We start from the raw sequence: 21,136 nt of genomic DNA on the forward strand, positions 1-21,136 counted from the left end.
ATCATGCAAACTGCTCTGGGCTAGCTCAGCTTTGATTTGCGAGGGAAGCAGAGGCATGGAATTGTCTTGGGGCTTTTTTCTTGAGGCTCAAGGTCTTCCATCCTTTCTTAGGTTACAGAAAATGAGAGTTTGTGCCAGACATGAGAAAACTAGAGAAAGGGTGCCACCTGTGCTTTCTACCCCAAACCAAAGATGAAGGGGCTCAGATAAGAGTGCCTGACTCCAGGGGTGAACAGCTGCCTGCATTCAGCTTTGTCTGCAGAATGGTAGAAAAGAAACAAAACTGGAGACATTTATATGTAGAGGTATACAAAGTCAGCAGCACAGTCAAAAGGATTCTATAGCATCTCAACATTCCAAACATTTCTTTAGCATGGATGATCGTTTCTTCCATTCTTTATCAAAAGCCTGATTGCTTCATGTTACAAATGTTTCCAAACTGAGTATCAAAGTCATTTATTTGGCTTAGTTTTTATAGAGCTTGTGGGACAGAAGTAGGTCTCAAACTTTAAATCTTCTGACCCCAGAACTGAAGTTCCCTTCACACCACATCCCCGCACTCAGGCATTACAGTGATGGCTGGCTGCCACAGCAGGAAAGAGGGCAAAACGTGAGGCTGAGAAGGCAGCCCAGAGCTAGGAAAGACAATGTCCATGCAAGTGGGAGGAGAGTCAGGCCTGGGAGAGGCAGACAAAGGGCACCAGACCATGGAGAGTTGAGAGGAGGCTGAAGAGAGGAGCTCTGCCAGAATTCTCCATGGACAGGAGGCTCTCTCAGCTCCCCAGTGCCAATCTAGCTGGGACAGGCATCAGAGATTATTGTCCATTGTGACCTGAGCAGGAAAGATGGAATAAGAGGGATCTAGGAAAGGATAAGTAGGAAAGAGTGGGGCGTGGCAGAATCAGAAGAGTCTGGTTGCGGGGACACAGCTGTCCAGGTCCAGGCTATGGGCCCGCCTACCCACTGTCCACGTCTAAAGGTAGGGGAAGGAGCAGCATGCTGGGTAGGGCTCTACCTGGAGTGACCCTCTACCTAGTGAAACCAGGAGGCAAGTAGGGACCAACTAGGAGTCATGGTCATTTTCAAGATTTGTATTTGTCCTGTCTGCTTTGAGGCTCCAGTTCCTTCCTGTATGAAGGCAAAGACTTCCATCCCTCATGTAAGAATAGAGGCACACTGGGAAATCTTGAGGCCTGGTGAAGGAAGAAAGGACTGGCTTCTCCATGAATACTGGAGGTCTCATGGCACAGTCCCACTCATTAGATCCACTTGTCTCTTCCAGGGAATGGCTTGGAGACTAAATGGGTGGAGAATGGCTGAGGGTAATGAGCCCCAGCCCTTCTAGATTGTTCCAGAGTGTTCATCGTATTGTTAACCAGTCATATCAAGTCTCTTTGGGAGGAAGGGTGTTGTACAGAAGGGTGGGACTCTTTCAGAAAATACCATGGTATCTAGATTGGCCTTGAACCAGCTAGAGAAGGGAGAAATAATGAGCACAGGACTCAGGATTCTTTCCCCTTTTGGTTGTGATGCAGCATGAACAGGAAAGCTCTCAGCAGAATAGAAAGGACTATTCAAACAGGGAAAAGGAAACTCATGTTATTTACCAAACACTGTGGTAAGCATCCCATATTTCTCATGTGTGTTATTCCTCATGAGCCTCACCCATCCTTCTGACATAGGGGTTGGATCATTCATTTTACAGCTGAGAAAACTGAGACATGCAGAAATTAAGCAGCCTGCTGAAAGTCATACAACTAGTTAGGGGAAGAGCTGGATAACTGCTTAATAACTAGAGTTACTCCTAAGTTACCTAAGGAACATCAAGGGGCATTAGAATTTCAGTGAATTTTCTGGAAGGAATCGTAACATGTGAGCAATGAGGTTAAAAAAGTGAGCCTAAAATTAAAAAGTAGAAGCCATGAAGATATGCACTGGGCAAATAATATTCTCTGTGCCTGTCCTAGTGCCTCATATGGTAAGAAATAAAAGGTTGCTCTTAGGGTCCTTAAAATTTGTCATCTCAAACTAAGCACTAAATAATTCCCAGATTACTGCTGCCTTTTCTAAAATGTAGCGGTTGGATGGAGAGGGGAGGAGTAAGGTGGCAGGCCCTAACTACAACTGCACAGAATAGGGGAGGTGGCTCTCTCCCCAAGGAAGGCAAGGGCACCCCATGTCCATTCCTTCAAGAGCTGAGTATTTTTCCTGGTTTCAATATCCTCAAATGTAAAATGGTTCTGGTATCTACCTCAAAAGAGTATTGTGTTTGTAAATTAAATAGCCCTATACAGTTATACAAATAACAAATAACCTGTAGGATTTGAGAAGTCACCAACTCATGATGATTAATGTAATGGATCACCGATAAAACTGTTAAAATTACAAGATATTAATGGCCATTACACGGATATTAGGTCTGGAATCTCAGAGCTGGAAAATACCAGAAATCTCCAAATAAGCCTTCCTCAGCTCATCAATATCCCTGCCAGGTGGTGTTATTCTGATTACAAATTATTCCTTAGTTTTAATTCATAAATCCTCTAAGGAAGAGAAAACATGATATTCTCATGCCTTGTGCTTCAAGGAGCTCAGTACTTGATTGTGGCTCCAGGTTTGTACATATTCCACCGTTCCTGCTCCTTAAAAGACCCCACAGCCATAACAGAAAACTGCCAGTATCTGCTGTGGTCACTACTGAAGTAGAAACACAGCCAACCAGGGTCCTTGCTGGGAAATATTCGGGAAATCATAGGAGTACGTTGTTCTCTTGCCAAATCAAGTCGGGTCTCCATGACACAGAGTGGAAGGAAAAAGGGGAAAGGCCACAGGGACACTGGCCAACTGTGAGGCCCCAGTAAATGAACGTTGCATTCTGCTATGAATTTCACTACCAGTTGTGCAGTCCAGGACAGTTGGCTACCACCTGCCAGACGCACAGCATATGCCAATGATGGGGCACTCTCTTCACAGTCTAAGCAGGATACCAGGACACCACCACCCTGCCACTAGTAATTTGTTCCCTAAGAAGTCTCCATTTACCTTCATTCAAGGACTGGAAGACCAAAGTTATAAAAATAGTAACCAGTAAAATTCCAGGACCTCAATACTAATCACTATTTACTCCCATCCACATCCTCCCACTTGACCTGACATTCAGGTGGATATATTTGTTCCTTTAGTTCTTGCCCTAATACAAGGTAAATGATCAGAGTAAACTGCCAGGTATCCACTAAACCAACCGGTATCAGGTCCCTGCCTAAGACAATGAGGGCATCCTTCAAAGGGGGAGGTGGGAGGGCCAAGGACATCCCTTATAACAGCCCTCCCCATTGTCCATCTCCCTCTAGCACAAACACCAATTGAGCTGGTTTGGGGAAAAGAATAAAATATCAAAGTCTTCTGAATCAGCACACCATTCAGCCCAAACAAAAAAGAATGACATAGAGCCTTTATTAAACTGGTTCTGAGGTATGTGGGACTAGCCTGGCTGGTTGACCAGGCTTCTTGAGCCCCACAGGCCTCTTTCACAGAAAGGGAGTTTTGATCAACAAGACCATGTACAAAAGGGGGATAATATACCCATGTGGGGAGCCAAGTTTCCATGTTGATGGTAAATGGAAAAACTTTGAGTCAGAGCTGAGCTCTGGGACAAAAAGGGAAAAGAGGAGGGATGAAGGGAAGGGGCCCAGTTCTTCTTGACTGATTCTAAAGCTCATAGTGGGATTCCATCTCACAGCTAGCCCTCTATACTAAGGAACCATACGAATCTTAAACCCCCAGGGAACCTAGACCTGGGAAGGCTGAACTTGCTATTTGAGGGTCAAGTCTACTCCCTGGAGGTAGAGTACTGGATATTTTGATGGGGACAAGGAGGGTGCAAGTGTAGAGAACCAACGTCTCAAGTCCTACTGACTGATACTAGTCCAAATAGATCAAGCTCAGCAAAGGCTGGTAAGCCTGGGTAAGGTTCCACAAGGATGGATCTTCCTAAGGGCGGGGGGAGCGGGAGGCGCTTTCCAGTTCCTAGAAAAATGGCGGTGCGTGCAGACTGCCTCCCTCCTCTTCATTGTAGCTTGATCCTGGGCAGTGACCGTTCCTATAAAAGAAAAAAAAAAAAATCAGAAGAAACTTGATACATACGAAGACAAAACACAGCAGAGAAACAAGACAAAGTTAAAATCACAAAATGTAATTGGCAGCACATCTGTTTTCAAAAGATATTTACATAATTACGCCCATTCTCACAAGAATTCTGGATTAGGGCATTATGATTGTGTCACTTTCCAGTTGAGCGGACATGCCCACAAAGGGTAAGGTGTCTTTCCCATGAGCACACGGCTTAGATGGAAAACTTGGGACTTGGCAAGGGGACCTTCTGACCCCAGATCTGGGTTCCACCCGCCCCAACCCTTCACCAGTCACCATAGGGAGGGAAGGGAGAAATGGGAGCGAGGCGGCAGCGAGCCCAGGAGGAAAATACCCACACAGAAAGAGTCAGGCCTGGGAGGGGCCAGTCTGGGGCACAAATGCTGGAGGTTTCATAGATGGGCTGGCGCTGGCGAAGGCAGGTCTGTCAGTGACGCACTTGTCTTGTGGGTCCTGGGCTCTTTCATGGCACGCAGGGCACTCTCCTTCCTGGGATGGGAGAATGGAATTCTTCTTCCATGAGAGAGAAAATACGGAGGTGAAGAAGAGCAGAATGGGCAAGTACCAGACTGCAGCTGCAGCCAAGCCAGGGAAGAGGCTCACAAGGGTCCTCGGCGGCTCCCGCAGGACATTCCCTCCCCAGCCGGTTGGGAAGCTCCACACCTAGGCGAGGACGGGCAGCAGCGGCCCGGGGCAGGCTTCCGTGGAAACTTCCAAAACCACCTTGCCAGGTAAGTGAAAATGCGCTCCGTTCTCTATCCACATCCTGGGCCAAGGAGGTTCTTCTTCATTCTTTCAGCAGTTCTGATCTTCTTGGGGAGCACCCCTAAATCAGCCTGTCAAGGAGGAAGTCAGGCTACAGGCATCTTGCCCGAACAGATGAAGGCCGTGAAATAACTGCCAACTGTCTTCTGCTCGGGCAGTTATACCGTTAGCCACGCCCATTACCCCACCTTCCCGGCAGGCCTCCTCCAATCAGAGGCTGTGCCCCACCCAGGGAGGAGCCTTGGGCTTTCCAGAAAGTTCCACAGCCTCTGATTGGTCCCAGACCAGCCTTCCTGGGCAGGGGTGGGGGCAGGGAACTCTTGGAGTACATGCAGTATGCAGAGGGCGGGCTTGGTGGAAAGTCGTTGATGATGAGCACTGCCTGTTGGGGCCATGGGAGACGAGGCCTTCCAGAATTTAGGTTGGCCATGTCCTGGCTTCTGAGGGGGACAGGCCCGACAGAGTTTGGGCTATGCTGGTACTGTCTCCTGCTCTCTGTTTACCAGGTTATTGAACCCTGGGTGCCTGTGACCCTGGAGTCTTTTTATTTTACCCCATTGGAAAGTACCACCCAGAAGGCACTTGTTTTGAGGCCTCGCAAGAGTTAAGAGTAAGACTGCAAATAGAGGCCCCAGTGCCATCCTCTGACCTTTTCCCACCAACCAAAGGCCTGGCACTAGAGAGAAATGCTTGAACAGACTCAGTCGGCTCCTGGGGACCCAGAGTCCTAACTGGAGGGTTTGCTAAAACCGGCTTATCTGCAGTGCCTGGAAAACCCAGGCTCTGCTTCAAAGCCTCAGCATCAAGGGTCCGGCCAATGGGAGAAAGTTGCTGAGCAGATGAGAACGCTCTCGGCCAATGAGAAGAGAATGCCTTAAAGGCCAACTGGGGGATGCCCATATATTTATATTTATTGGGCAAGTGTTTTGAAAGACCTTGTCATGAAAAGTTCAAATGTACCATTATATTTGAGCCTCCCATATCCATTTTTAAAAAATTGATATAAAATTAATGTAGCATAGAATTTACAGTATTAAGTGTACAATTTAGTGGCTTTCAGTTCATTCATAAAATTGTGCAATCATTATCACTAACTCTCTTCCAGAATATTTTTATCACACTCAAGCTCCATACACACTGATATGGTTTAAATCTGTGTCCTACCCAAATCTCATGTCAAATAATTCTCTCCAATGTTGGAGGTGGGGCCTAGTGGGAGGTGATTGGATCATAGAGGTGATTTCTCATGGTTTAATACCATCCTCTTTGATGCTGTCATGGCAATAATGAATTTTCCTGATATCTGGTTGTTTAAAAGTGTGTAGCACCTCCCTCCTCCCTCTCTTTCTCCTGCTCTGGCCGTATGAAGTGCTGCTTTCTCTCCCTTTGCCTTCTACCATGACTGGAAGTGTCCTGAGGCCTCCCCCGGAAGCAGAAGCTGCTATGTATGCTTCCTGTACAGCCTGTGGAACTGTGAGCCAATTAAACCTTTTTTTTGTTGGTTTGTTTTTGAAACCAGGTCTCATTCTGTCACCCAGGCTGGAGTGCAGCAGAAACTTCTTTTCTTTATAAATCACCCAGTCTCAAGTGTTTCTTTATAGCAGTGATAGAACAGACTAACACTTCATTAAGCAACCACTCCCCATTCTGCCCTCCCTTCATCCTACCTAATTGGCTTTCTGTTTCAATGGATTTACCTGTTCTGGACATTTCATATAAATGGAGTCATACCATAGATAACCTTTTGTGTTTGGCTTCTTTCAATTAGCATAATGTTTTCAAGGTTCATGCGTATCATAGCCTGTGCCAGTACTTCATTATTGGTAAGGCTTATATTCCACTGCATGGATATACAATATATTGTGTATCCAGTTGATGGACATTTGGATTGTTTCTACTTTTTGACTGTTAGAAATAAATCTGCTATGGACATTGTGTACACCTGCTTTTGTTTGGACATGTTTCCAGTTCTGTTGGATATGTACCTAGGAGTAGAATTGCTGGGTCATGTGGTAATCCTATATTTAGGTTTTTGAGGAACTGCCAAAATGCTTCCCACAGTGGCTAAACCATTTTGTGTTTCTACCAGCAATATATAAGGGTTCTGATCTCTCCACATCCTTGTCAACACTTGTTTTCTTTTTGCTGTGATTGTTAAATTATAGCTATCCTAGTAGGTGTGAAGTGTTATCTCATTATGGTTTTGATTTACATTTCCCTAATTACTAAAGATTCTGAATATCCTCTTATGTATTTATTGGCTATATTTTCTTGGTATGTCTTTTAAGAGAAATATCTGTTCTAGTCCTTTGACAATTGAAAAAAATTGATTTCTGTATCTTTTGGTTTGTTATTGATTTTGGTTTGTTGTTGAATTTTAAGAGTTATTTATATATTCACAGTCCTAGACCTGGCTTTGTCTGTTTGTGATGCTGTAACGAAGTGTCATAGACTGGATGGCTTAGAAACAACAGAAATTTATTTCTCACAATTTTGGAGACTGGGAAGTTAAAGATCAAGCTGCCAGCAGATTCAGTGTCTAGTGAAGGCCTACTTCCTGGTTCATACATGGCCATCTTGCAATGTGTCCTATATACTTTATTAAAGTATATATTTGGGTTATGTGGTGGAAGTAACAAGGGAGTTCTCTCAGGCCTCTTTTATAAGGGTACTAATCCCATTCATAAGGGCTCTGCCTCGTGAATTTGGGGGAAGTATTTAGTTCATAGGAAGTTTCTCACAGGGTATATGGCTAACAAATAATTTCCCTCAGTTTGTTGGTTGTTTTTCCACTTTCTTGATAGTGTTCAATGCACAAAAGTTTTCAATTTTGACGAAGCCCAATTTATTGTTTTTCCTTTTGTTGCTTGTGTTTTTGGTATCCTATCTAAGGCTCTATTGCCAAATCCAAGATTATGAAGATTTGTTGTTTTTAATAAGAGTTATAGTTTTAGCACTTACGTTTGGTCTTTTATGATTTTTAACTAACTTTTGTACATGTTGTGAGTGGAGGTCCAAATTGATTCTTTTACATGTGCTTATCCAGCTGTCTCCCAGCACAATTTGTTGAAAATATAATTCTTTCTCTGCTGAATGGTCTTGAGACCCTTGGAGAAAAATCAGTTAACCATAAGTATATGAGTTTATTTCTGGACCCTACATTTGATTCCATTGAGCTATGTGTCTATGCTTGTATGTATTCATAAGTCAGTTGGTAGTTCGTGTCTTCCTAGGAATTTGTCTATTTCATTTAGGTTATCTAATTTGTTGGTATATAATTGCTCATATGATTTCTTTATAACCCCATTTATTTCTGTAAGATCAATGTAATGTCCTCTCTTTTATTACCGATTTTAGTAATTGGAGTCCTCTTTTTTCTCTTGGTAAGTCTAAAGTTTTGATTTTGTTAATTTTATTTTTTTTAAAGAACCATTTTTTGTGCTTGTTCATTTTCTCTATTGTTTTTCTTTTCTCTATGTCATTTATGTACACTTTACTCTATTATTTCCTTTATTATGTTTGCTTTGAATTTAGCTTTTTCCTTTTTCTAGTTTATTATATACTTAGGTTATTGATTTGAGATATTTATTCTTTTTTAATGTGGATGTTTGCAATGAAAAATTTTCATCTAAATACTACTTTTGTTGTATCCATACATTTTGGTATGCTTTGGTTTTGTTTTCATTTATATCAGAGAATTTTCAAGTATCTCTTATGATTTATTATTTGAGCCATTGGATTAGTTAAGAATTTGTTTGATTTCTACACATTTGTGACTTTCCAAATTTCTTCTCATTATTGATTTCTAATTTTATTCCATTGTGATTGAAGAAGATACTTTTTATAATTTTATTTTTTATACTTACTGAGACTTCTTTTATTGCCAAACTTATGGTCTGTACTGGACAATGTTCCATGTGGATTTCAGAAGAACATATACTGTTCAATTGAGTGTTTTATAGATGTCTATTAGGTCCAGTTATTTTATAGTGTTGTTCAAGCCTTCTGTTTCGTTGATCATCTCCTGTCTAGTTATTCTAGCCATTATTAAAATGATATACTGAGGTATCCAAGTATTATTGTTGAATTGTCTATTTCTCCCTTCAACTTAGCAGTTGTTATTTCATATATTTGGGGGCTCTGTTGTTAGGTACATATAATGTATAGTTGTTATATCTTCTTTCTTGTACTTTTTAGGGGAATATTATATATTTTTGAATTTAGTTTCATTCCTCCATGTTTAGAGATACAATGTTTATAGCCATATATTGTCCTCTGATTACTGTTTTAAATATATTTTACAGATAGGATATTTAGTGGTTTAATTATCTTTTTTTTTCAGGCTCCTTTAATTATTATTTGTATCTTAATTATCACTCAATTGTTTAACTATAGATTGTTTTAAAGTTCCAATTGGAAGGGCATCTTTTAAAATATTTTTTGATGTAAAAATCTTTTCTTACCAATTTTAATGAGATATAATTGGCATACAATAAACTTCATATATTCAAGATGTACAATTTGATTAATTCTGACATTTATAAAAACCAATGAAATCATCATGATGATCAAGATAATGAACATACCAAAAAAACTTTGTGTCGCTTTGTAATCTAGTTCTCAACCTCATTCCCCACAAGCAGCCACTTACCTGCTTTGTCACTGTGGTTAGTGTGCACTTCATAGAATTTAATATAAATGGAATCATACAGTATGTACTCAATTTTCTTATAAATAATTTCACTCAGCATTGTTTTGAGATTGTTTTGAAATTAAAACATGAGTTTTAGTGTTAATTTCTTTTTATTGTTGAATCGAATTCTATCATATGGATATACAATAATTAGTTTATCTAGTCACCTGATGATGACATTTGTGTTGTTTCCAGTTCTTAGCTAATACAAATAAAGCTGCTAGGAAACTTGGAGGACATTTGTGTGAATATATACTTTTATTCCCTTGGATAAATATTTAGGAGTTGAATGACTCTATCATGTGATAAGTGTATGGTTAACTACCAGCCAGGTGCAATGGTGCACTATTGTAATCTCAGCTACCCAAGGTACCACAGAGGATCCCCTTGAGCCCAGAAGTTTGAGGCCAGCTTGAGTACCATAGCGGGACCCCTATCTCAAAAAAAAAGAAAAGAAAAGAAAAGAAAAGAAACTACCAAACTGTTTTCCAAAGTGATTGTACACTTTAATTCTCAAGAGCAATATGTGGAAGTTTTTAGTTCCTCCAAATCCTTACCAATATTTGACAAAGTTAGATTTTTAAATTTTAGTCATTCTAAAATGTGTTTAGTGGTATCTCATTGTGATTTTAGTTTGCGTTTTTCTAATGACTATGAATGTTGAGTGTTTTTTCATGTGCTTATTGCTATCTGTACTACAATTTCTCTGGTAAACTATATATTCAAATCTTTTGCCCATTTTCTTATCAGTTTGTATTACTTTTTACTTATTGAGTTTTGAAAGTTTTTATATGTGTTACAAACAAGTCCTTTGTTAGATATATGTATTTTGGAAATATTTTCTCCTAGCCTTTAGCTTGTATTCTCATTCTCTTAAGAGACAAAGAAGATTATTATATAATGATAAAAGAGTCAATCCACAAGGAATATTATAACAATTATAAATATACATGCACCCAACATTAGAGCACCTAAATATATAAAGCAAACATTAACAGAACTAAAGGGAGAAATAAATAGCAATACAATAATAGTTGGAGACTCCAACACCCCACTTTCAATAGTAGACACAACATCCAGACAGAAGATTAGTAAGGAAACATAGAACTTGAATAACACTATAAACCAAATGGAGATAACAGACATATACTGAATATTTCACCCAATAGCAGCATAGGGATCTTTCATTAAGATAGATCACATATTAGTTTGTAAAACAAGTCTTAACTATTTTAATAGGGTTAAAATTATATCAAGTATCTTTTCTGACCACAATGGCATGAAACTAGAAACCAATAGCAGAAATAAAACTGAAAAATGCACAAATGTATAGAAATTAAATACATTCTTGAAAAATCATTGAGTCAAAAAAAATTGAAAAGAACATTATGAAATAGCTTGAGAAAAACGAAAATTAAAAAAAAAACATGTAAAACTTAGAGATGCAGCAAAAGCAGTACTTAGAAGGAATTTCATGGGAAGAAACATCTACATTAAAAAAGAAGAAAGATCTCAAATAAACAACCTAACTTTATTCCTCAAGGAATCAGAGAAAGAACAACAAACTAAGCCCAAAGTTAGCAGAGGGAAGGAATCAACAATAATTAGAGCAGAAATAAATGAAACAGAAAATATAAAAGCAATAGAAAAAAAGTCAACAAAACTAAGATCTGTATTTTTGGAAAGATGAGCAAAATGTTTACAAATGGACAAACCCTTAGAATAAGAAAAACAGATAAAAACTAAAATAAATAAAATCATAAATGAAAGAAGGGTCATTAGAACTTGTGCCACAGAAATTTAAAAAGATCATGAGACTTCTGGGAACAATTATATACCAACACACTGAATAGCCCAGAAGAAATGGATACATTCCTAGAAACATACAATCTACCATAATTAAATCATAAAGACATTGAAAGCCTGCACAGACCTGTAAGTAGCATAGAGATTGAATTAGTAATCAAAAACCTCCCAACAAAGAAAAACTCAAGACCAGATGACTTCACTGGTGAATTCTACCAAACGTTTAAAGAAAAACTAATACTAAATCTTCTCAAACTCTTCCAAGAAGTTGAAGAGTGGGGAATACTTCCAAACTCATTTTAAGATGCCAGCACTATCTTGATACTAAAACCAGACAAAGAGACCACAAGAAAAGAAAACTATAGGCCAGCATCCAGTATCCCTGATGGATATATATGCAAAAATCCTCAATATAGTATCAGCAAACTGAATCCAATAGCATATTATAAAAATCGTACATTATGACCAAGTGGTATTTATCCTGAAATGAAAGGTTGTTCAGCATTCAGAAATTACTGTGATATGCCACATTAACAGAATAAAAGATTATAAAATTACATGATCGTCACAATAGATACAGGAAAAGTGTTTGGCAAAGTTCAACACTCTGTTATGATAAAAATTCTCAACAAACTAGAAATAGAAGGAAACTACATCACCATAATAGAGGTCATGTATGAAAACTTCACAGCTAACATCATACTCAATGGTGAAAAACTAAAAACTTTTCCTATAAGAGCACCAAGGCAAAGATGCCCACTCTTGCCACTTCTATTCAACATAGTATTGAATGTGCTACCGAAAGCAATTAGGCAAGAAAAAGAAAGAAAATATATCCAATTTGGAAAGGAACACATAAAATTATCCCTCTTGCAGATGGCTTAATCTTATATATAGAAAACTCTATAGACTGCATTAAAAAACTATTAGAACTGGCTGGCCACAGTGGCTCACGCCTGTAATCCCAGCACTTTTGGAGGCCGAACTAATAAATAGATTCAGTAAAGTTGTAGAATACAAAAATAACAACACAAATTGATTGTATTTCTATATACCAAAAACAAACTATCTGAAGAGGAAATTAGGAAAGCAATCCCATGCACAATAACACCACAAAGAATAAAATACCTAGGAATAAACATAACCAAGGAGGTAAAAGACTTGTATAATGAAAATGGCTGATTTCAAAATAGTTTACATTACAAAGTTGCAATAATCAAAACAATATAATGCCAGCATAAAAACAGACATATAGACCAATGAAACAAAACAGAGAGCCCAGAAATATGTCTGCTCATAAATGCTCAACTGATCATCCACAAAGGTGCCAAAACTACACAATGGGTGAGAGAATCTCTTCAAGAAATGATGACAGAAAACTGGATATTCACATGCAAAGGAATAAAACTGGATCCTTATCTTACACTGCCCACAAAAACCAAAATTAATTAAAGATTTAATTGTAAGACTGAAGTTGTAAAGCACCTACAAAAAGCATAGAAGAAAAGCTTCATGACTTAGTCTTGGCAATCATTTTATGGATATGACAGAAAAGCACAGATAATAAAAACAAAAATAAATAAGTGGGACTACATTAGACTAAGAAGCTTCTGCACAGGAAGCCATTGATAAAGTGAAAAGACAAACTACAAAATAGAAGAAAATATTCGCAAGCTTTGTATCTGGTAAGGGGTTAATCTCCAAAACTCCTACAACTCAATAGAAAAAAACAAAAACAAAAAACTATTAACCTGATAGTTAGGTTAGTAAACATCAATGTTCAACATCAATAAACATCAAGGAAATGTAAGTCAAAACCACAATGAGCTAACACCCCACACCTGTCAGGATGGCTACTATCAGAAAAACCAAAGTGTTGAAGAGGATGTGGAAAAACTGGAATCCTTGTACATTGTTGGTGAGAATGCAAAATGGTGCAGCTGCTATGGAAAACGGTATAGAAAAGATCCTCAAAAAAATAAAACATAGGATTATCATATGATCTAACTATTTCATTTCTGGCTATTTATCCAAGAGAATTAAAATCAGGATATCAAAGAGGTATTAGCACTCCTCTGCTCATTACAGCATTATTTACAAAAGCCAACATGTGGAAGCAACCTAAATGTCCATAGACAGAGAGATGAATAAAGAAAACATGGTATATACATATGATGGAATACTAGTCAGCCTTTAAAAGGAAGGAAGTTATGTAATATGTGACAACATAGATGAATCTTGAGGACATTATGCTAAGTGAAATAAACCAGTGATATGATTTGGCTGTGTCCCCAGCCAAATCTCATCTTGAATTGTAATCCCCATAATCCCCACATGTCTAGGGAGAGACCTGATGGGAGGTGATTGGATCCTGGGGGCAGTTTCCCCCATGCTATTCTCATGAGAGTGAGTAAGTTCACATGAGATCTGATGGCTATAAGGCAGTTTTCCCTGCTGTTGCTCACACTTCTCTCTCCTGTCACCATGTGAAGAAGATCCTTGCTTCCCTTTCACCTTCTGTCATGATTGTAAGTTTCTTGAGGCCTCCCCAGCCATGTGGAACTGTGAGTCAATTAAACCTCTTTCTTTTATAAATTACCTAGTCTCAGGTATTTTTTTATAGTACTGTGAAAATGGACTAATACAGTCAGTCACAGAAAGACTGCATGATTCCACTTATATGAGCTCTCTGGTGGTTGCCACAGAATAGGAGGAGGAGGAAATGGAGAGTTACTAATCACCAGGAATAAAGTTTCAGTCAAGGAAGATAAATAAGCTGTAGAGATCTGCTATATCACATTGTTCCTATAATCAGAAATAATGTGTTGTACACTTAAAAATTTGTTAAGAGGATAGATCGCATGTTAAGTTTCTTACAATCAAATAAAATAGTTTGATCAAGGTTGCAAAATGTATGTTTGTACAGATTTACAGGTTCTAAAAATGGTATTCAAATAAATGATAATTAATATACAGGAAAAAGAGTGTATTTTGAAGAAAAGAAGTTCTTAATTTTGATGAATCCCAGTTTACCAATTTGTTCTTTTATATGGGTCATGATTTTGGTATCATCCCTAAGAAACCTTTGCCTGATCTCCACAGTTGTAAATGTTTTTTCTTAAGAAGTTTTATGCTTTCAGATTCTACATTTAGATCATTTAGATCTGCTCTCTCTATATATATACACATATATATTTATATATGTGAAAATACATATTTATATATAAATGTATATATATACACACACACATAGATATATAGCAGATCTAAATTATATATATATATATACACACTTTTTTTTTTTTGGCACCCAGGCTGGAGTGCAGTGGTATGATCTTTGCTTACTGCAACCTCTGCCTCCTGGGTTCAAATGATTCTCTTGCCTCAGCCTCCTGCGTAGCTGGGACTACAAGTGTGCACCACCATGCCCAGCTAATTTTTGTATTTTTTAGTAGAGACGGGGTTTCACTATGTTGGCCAGTCTGGTCTCAAACTTCTGGCCTCAATTGATCTGCCCACCTCAGCCTCCCAAAGTGCTGGGATTACAGTTGTGAGCCACTCTGCCCAGCCCAGATCTGCAATATATTTTAAGTTAATTTTTGTATATGGTACAAGTTATGGATGGAATTTTTTTTTTTTCACATTGTGTTGGAAAAGCTGGATATCCACATGCAAAAGAATGAAGTTGTACCTTTACGACCATGAATGGATGTATTTCTGGGCTCTATTTTGTTTCATTGGTCTATATGTCAGTTTTTATGTTAGTATCATATTTTGTAATTTGTTACAGAACCATTTGTTGAAAGCTCTATCTCTTCTCCATTGAATTATCATTGAACCTTTGTCAAAAGCCAGTTGTCCATATATGTGAGGGCCTACTTCTAGACTATTTATTTCATTGATGTATTTGCCCATTTTTATGCTAATTTTACACTGTCTTGATTACTCTAGATGGTTAGGCTTTGTGTCTCCACACAAATCTCATCTTGAATTGTAATCCCTGTAATCCCCATAATCCCCAAGTATCAAGGGAAGGACCGGGTAGAGGTAATGAATCATGGAGGCAGTTTCCCCCATGCTGTTCTCATGATAGTGAGTGAGTTATCATGGGGATCTAATGGTTTTATAAGAGCCTCTTCCACCTTCACTGGGCATTTCTCCTTCTTGCCACTCTGTAAGGAGGTGCCTTGCTTCCCCTTCCGCCGTGATTGCAAGTTTCCTGAGGTCTTCCCAGCGATGTGGAACTGTGAGTCAATTAAACCTCTTTCCTTTATAAATTACCCAGTCTTTAGTATTTCCTTATAGCAATGTGAGAACAGACTAATACACTAACTAGCTTTATATTAAGTCTTGAAATCAAGTAACATTAATCCTCCAACTTTGTTCTACTTTTTCAAAGTTGTTTTGGCTGTTCTAGGTCCTTTGATTTTCATATTGATTTTAAGGTCAGCTTGCCATTTGAAAAAAAAAAAAAAAAAGCCTACTGAAATTTTGATTGGGGTTTCATTAAATCTAATTGTAAATTTGGGAATTTACAGCTTAATAATATTGAGTCTTCTTAATTATAAATATGATCTATTTATGTCTATTTTAAGTTATCTCATCAACAATTTATAGATTTCAATGTTAAGGTCTTGTGCATCTTTTGTCAGATTTATTCAAAAATAGTTCACATTTCTGACGCAATTAGAAATGGCATTTTAAAAATTTCAATTTCCTATCATTTGTTACTAATATACAGAAATACAATTGATTTTTGCATATGACCTTGTATTACACAACATTGCTAAAATCATGTATTACTTCTAGTAATTCTTATTGTGGATTCCATAGGAATCCACTCTATTCCATTGGATTTTCTACAGACAATTATGTCTTCTGTGAGTAAAGACAGTTTTACTTCTTCTTTTCAAACCTGAATGCTTAATATTTTATTTCATAGCCTTATGGCTCTAGCTATAACTTGCAGTAAATATTGAATAGAAATAGTAAGAGCAGATCTCCTTATTTGTTCCTCTTCTTGGGGGAAAGCATTTAGTCTTTCACCATTAAGTATGCTATTATTTGTAGGCTTTTAAAAGACACTGTGAGACTAAGGAAGTCTCCTTCCTTTCCTAGTTTCCTGAGAGTTTTTATCAAAAATTGATATTCTATTTTTAAAATGCTTTTTCTGTGTCTGCAAGGATGATCACATGCTTTTTGTTTTTTGTTTCTTAATATGGTAAACTTTATTGATCAATTTTTTTAAAATGTTGAACCAACCTTGAATTCCTGGGATAAATCTCACTTGTCTTGACATATTATTCTTTTAATATTTTGTTGTATTGATTTGCTAAAATTTTGTAAAGAATATTTATATCTATGTTTATGAGGGATATTGGTCTTTAGTTTTCTTTGCCTGTAATATCTTTGTCTGCTTTTGATGTCAAGGTAATGGTTGTCTTATCAAATGACTTTGCAAGTACTCCCTTCTCTTATCATCTGGAAGAGTTAGTGTTGCATTGGTATTAAGGTTTTCTTAAATGTTTGATAGAATTCACCAGTGAAGTTGCCTGGGTCTGAAGTTTTCCTTTTTTGAAGGTTTAATGATTACAAGTTAAATTTCTTTTGTAGACATAGGACTTTTCAGGTTATCTATTTCTTCTTACATAAAGTTTGGGAATTTATGTCTTTCAATGAGATGTATTAAAATTTGTTTTGGCTCAGAATATCTTGGTTTCACTTGAGACGAATGCATATTCTGTTGTTTTTTGGATGTAGTGTTCTACACACATCAATTAGTTCAACTTGGTTGGTCGTGCTGTTCAAATCCTTTGTATTTTTACAGATTTTCTATATGTTGTATCAGTTGTTGAGGGAAGGGTATTAAGACTTTCAGCTATAATTGTGGATTCTTCTATCCAATTTTTGTTTAATGTATTTTGAAACTCTGTTGTTAGGCACATGGACATTTAGGAGTTTATGCCCTTCCAACTGATTAGATATCATTTATCATTCGAAATTTGTTAAATTACTTTCTTTATCCTTGGTAATATTCTTTGTTCTGAGATCAACTTTGTTTGCTGTTAACAAACCACTCCAGCTTTTAAAGAATTAGTTTTAGCGTTGTATATCTTTTCCTATTCCTTTGTCTTATTTGTGTCTTTATATTTAAAGTGTGTTTTATGTCAGCAGCAATAGTGAGGCTTGCTTTTTTTCCTCAACTTTATTTCTGCCTTTTTATTGGGGTGTTTAGATGCATGCAGTGTGGCCACATGCATTTACATGCAATCATGCAATGTGACTATTGATATGATTAGGTTTAAGTATATTGGTTTACAATCTGTTTTCTATTTGTCCCATATGTTCTTTATTTTCAATTTCCTCTTTTTTTTTGTTTTTTTTTTTTTTGCTTTCTTTTGAATTCATTGAGCTTTTTTTTTTTTTTTTTTGTTAATTCAATGTTCTTTTCTTTGTTGGCTTATGATCTGTAATACTTAGTTTTGCTATTTCAGTGGTTGCTTTAGGGTTTGCAGCATACTTCAACTTATGGCAATATACCTTCAAGTAAGTTTATTCTACTTTGTACATAGTATGAGAGCCTTTTAATAGTGTATTCCATTTATCTCCCACTGACCTTTAAACTATCTCTGTCATATATTTTACTATTACATATATCATAAATTATACACTACAGTTATTTTTATTCTAAATGCAATTATCTTTTAAAGAGACTTAAATAAGAAAATCCTATACAGATAGTCTCTGACTTAATGATGGTTCAACTTATGATTTTTGGATTTTATGATGGTACAAAAACTAAATGCATTCAATAGAAAACTCCACTCTCCTATGTGGCTGAGCAGCAGTAGCAAGCCACAGCTCCCAGTCAGCCACATAGTCAGGCAGATAAACCACCAATACTTCTACAGTGTACTGTGTTGCCAGATGATTTTGCCCAACTGTAGGCTAATGTTAAGTGTTCGGAGCATGTTTAAGGTAGGCTAAACTAAGCTATGATGTTAAGTAGGTTAGGTGTATGAAATGCATTTTTGACTTAAGATATTTTCAACTTACAATAGGTTTATGGAGATGCACTCCATCGTACATCAACAAACATCTCTATATTTATCCACCTGGCTACCATTTCCTCTCCTTTCATTTATTTGGGTAGATTTGTATTTCAGTCTGCTGTTATTTTCCCCTCTGCCTGAAAGGCCTTCTTTAACATATCTTGCAGTGTGACTCTGCTGGCATGCATTCTTTCAGCTTTTGCATGTCTAAAGAATTATTTATTTGCCTTCATTTTTGAATTCTACATTGACAGTTTACTTCTTTTAGTACCTTAAAGATGTTGCTACACTGTCTCCTTGCTCTCATCGTTTCTGACAAAAAGCGACTATCTTCCTTATCTTTGTTGCTCTTCATGTAAGTTGTCTTTTTCTCTGTTGCTTTTAAGGTTTTCTTTTTATCACTAGTTTTGAGTAATTTTATTATGATTTGGCTTAGCATAGTTTTCATTGTGTTTCTTGTGTTTGGGGCTTTTGAGCTTCCTGGGTTTGTGCATTAATAGTTTTTATCAAATTCGGATTATTTTAGGCTGTTATTTTTCTTCAAATTTTTTTTGTCTCTTTCTTGTCTTTTCTTTGGAGACTCCAATTACAGGTATGATAGGCGACATGAAATTGTCCTGTAACCCACTGATGCTCCTTTCATTTTGTTTTTTATTATTTCAGACATTAGAGACATTCTCTGTTTTATTTTAGATTGATTCCGTTGCTATCTTTAAGTTCAGTCATCTTTCTTTTCTCTAATGTCTAATCTGCCATTAATCCCATTCAATGTATTTTTCATGTAAAACATAGTAGTTTTCAGCTGTAGATGTTCAATTTAGAAATTTTAGACATCTTGTATGTCTCTATACCAACTTTTTTGAACATATGGATTATAATCATAACTGTTTCAATGTCCTTGCCTGCTAATTATAACACTTGTGTCCTGTTCTGGTTGGTTTTAATTGATTGATTTTTCTCCTCATTATGGGTTGTATTTTCCTGCCTCTTTCCATGCTTGGCAATTTTTTATTGGATGCCAGACATTATGAATTTTAATTTATTGGGTGTTGGACATTTATATATTCCCTATAAATACTCTTGAGCTTTGTTTTGGAATGCTGTTAAGTTACTTGGAAACAGTTAATCCTTTCATGTCTTGCTTTTAAGATTAGTTAGGAGGAATGATAGCAGCATTTAGTCTAGAGTATTCTGAGGTAAGATCCTCATGAGTACTTGACACAATTCTGCACGAATTATGAGATTTTCCAGCTCAGCTATTCAGAACAGACACAATTCTTGGCCCTGTAAACGTACCTGGCAGAGTTTCCTCTGATCCTTTAAGGTAAGTCTTTATGTGGCTTTGGGTAGTTCCTTGCATGTATGTACTGATCCGCATTCCACTGAATACTTTAGGGAGACCCTCTGCCGCTCTCCTCTCTCCGGTACTCTGTCCTATGAACTATGGCCATCCTGATCTTCTCAGACTTTCAGTTCCTCAAGTCAGAGTCTACCTGGGCTCCCCTTTCCTGCACTGAGGCCTGGAAATCCACTCAAGGGGCTCAGCTGGTGAAATTGTAGAACTATCTCATTTGTCTTCCAATTTTTCAGGTTCACTGTCTTTCATGGTTTGATGTCCAGTATCTTAAAAATCATTGTTTTAAATGTTTCCTTCAGATGTTTTTGTTGTTTGAGGCTGGAGAGTGCAGTTAGTCTCTTTTCCCTTACCTCTGGAAAGGCATTTAAAATTTTTGCCTTTTGTTTCTACTTTTACTGCATTGTGATTAGATAATTCTGTTTATAATATTCCTACCATGGAACTTACTTATATTTCCTTTGTGATCTAACATAGGAGGAATTTCAATAAAATTTTCACTTCTGCTTGAGAAGGGAAAATATTCTTTATTAAAGGGTATAGCATTTGATACATATTTATGAAATCTAATTTATCATTGATATTGGTTAAGTCTTCTCTATCCATATTTACTTTTTGCCTGACTTCTCTTGACTTCTCTTGTCCTGAAAGTAATGTGTAAAACTATCTTACCATTATTGTTTCTATTTATCCTAGCATTGCTGTAATTTTTATTTTACATATAGATGGATTTTGTATAATCTCTTACATCGATATTATTTAATTACATAGATATTATTTAATAAATAATATATTTTATTATAGATTGTTGGTTTTTGCATTATAATGCTACTATTTTTCTTGTTTAATGCTCTGTGTTCTAAATTCTGCATTGGGTGATATTAGAGTAGCTACTTCTGCTTTAGAGTTATTCCTATTTAGCTAGCATAACTTTTCCCATCTTAGCTTTTACATTCTCTTCTTCATTAAAATTAATTTGGATCACTTTGTTTTCAATGTTTTTCTATGTATTTTTATGTGTTTCTTTCTTTATATGTCTTCCTTGCTCTTTTTAAAAGATTTCCCTTGAGATTTAAAAAAAATGTACATTTTTGTTCTAGTAGTTACCTTTTAAAATATCTTTATTCATCTTTTTTCTTACTTAACCTTTTACTATGTGGATTGTTCATTCTAAATGGTATAATTTGACACCTGCCTGTTTTCTATGCAACAATGATCTTATTCTACTTTCCTCTTTCTGTCTTTATTCTCAGCTCAAATTTTAAGTTGTATTCTTTCTACCTTGTTAGAACATACAACACTTATAAATTATTTTCT

General features: G+C 36.9%; 1 long non-coding RNA gene across 4 annotated transcripts in view; it reads right to left on the reverse strand.

The window, feature by feature from the left end:
* Positions 1-3,434: 3,434 nt before the first annotated feature.
* Positions 3,435-21,136, reverse strand: part of LOC102141435 (uncharacterized) — a 94,245-nt gene continuing 76,543 nt past the window's right edge. For all 4 annotated transcript variants that reach the window (XR_012434476.1, XR_012434477.1, XR_012434479.1 and 1 more), the window contains 2 exons: positions 4,488-4,985; positions 3,435-4,099 (listed from right to left, as the gene is read on the reverse strand). This is a non-coding gene — a long non-coding RNA (uncharacterized lncRNA). The remainder of the gene's footprint in view (positions 4,100-4,487; positions 4,986-21,136) is intronic.

Source organism: Macaca fascicularis, chromosome 4 (assembly GCF_037993035.2).
Source record: "Macaca fascicularis isolate 582-1 chromosome 4, T2T-MFA8v1.1".
In the NCBI taxonomy this organism is placed as follows: Eukaryota; Metazoa; Chordata; class Mammalia; order Primates; family Cercopithecidae; genus Macaca; species Macaca fascicularis.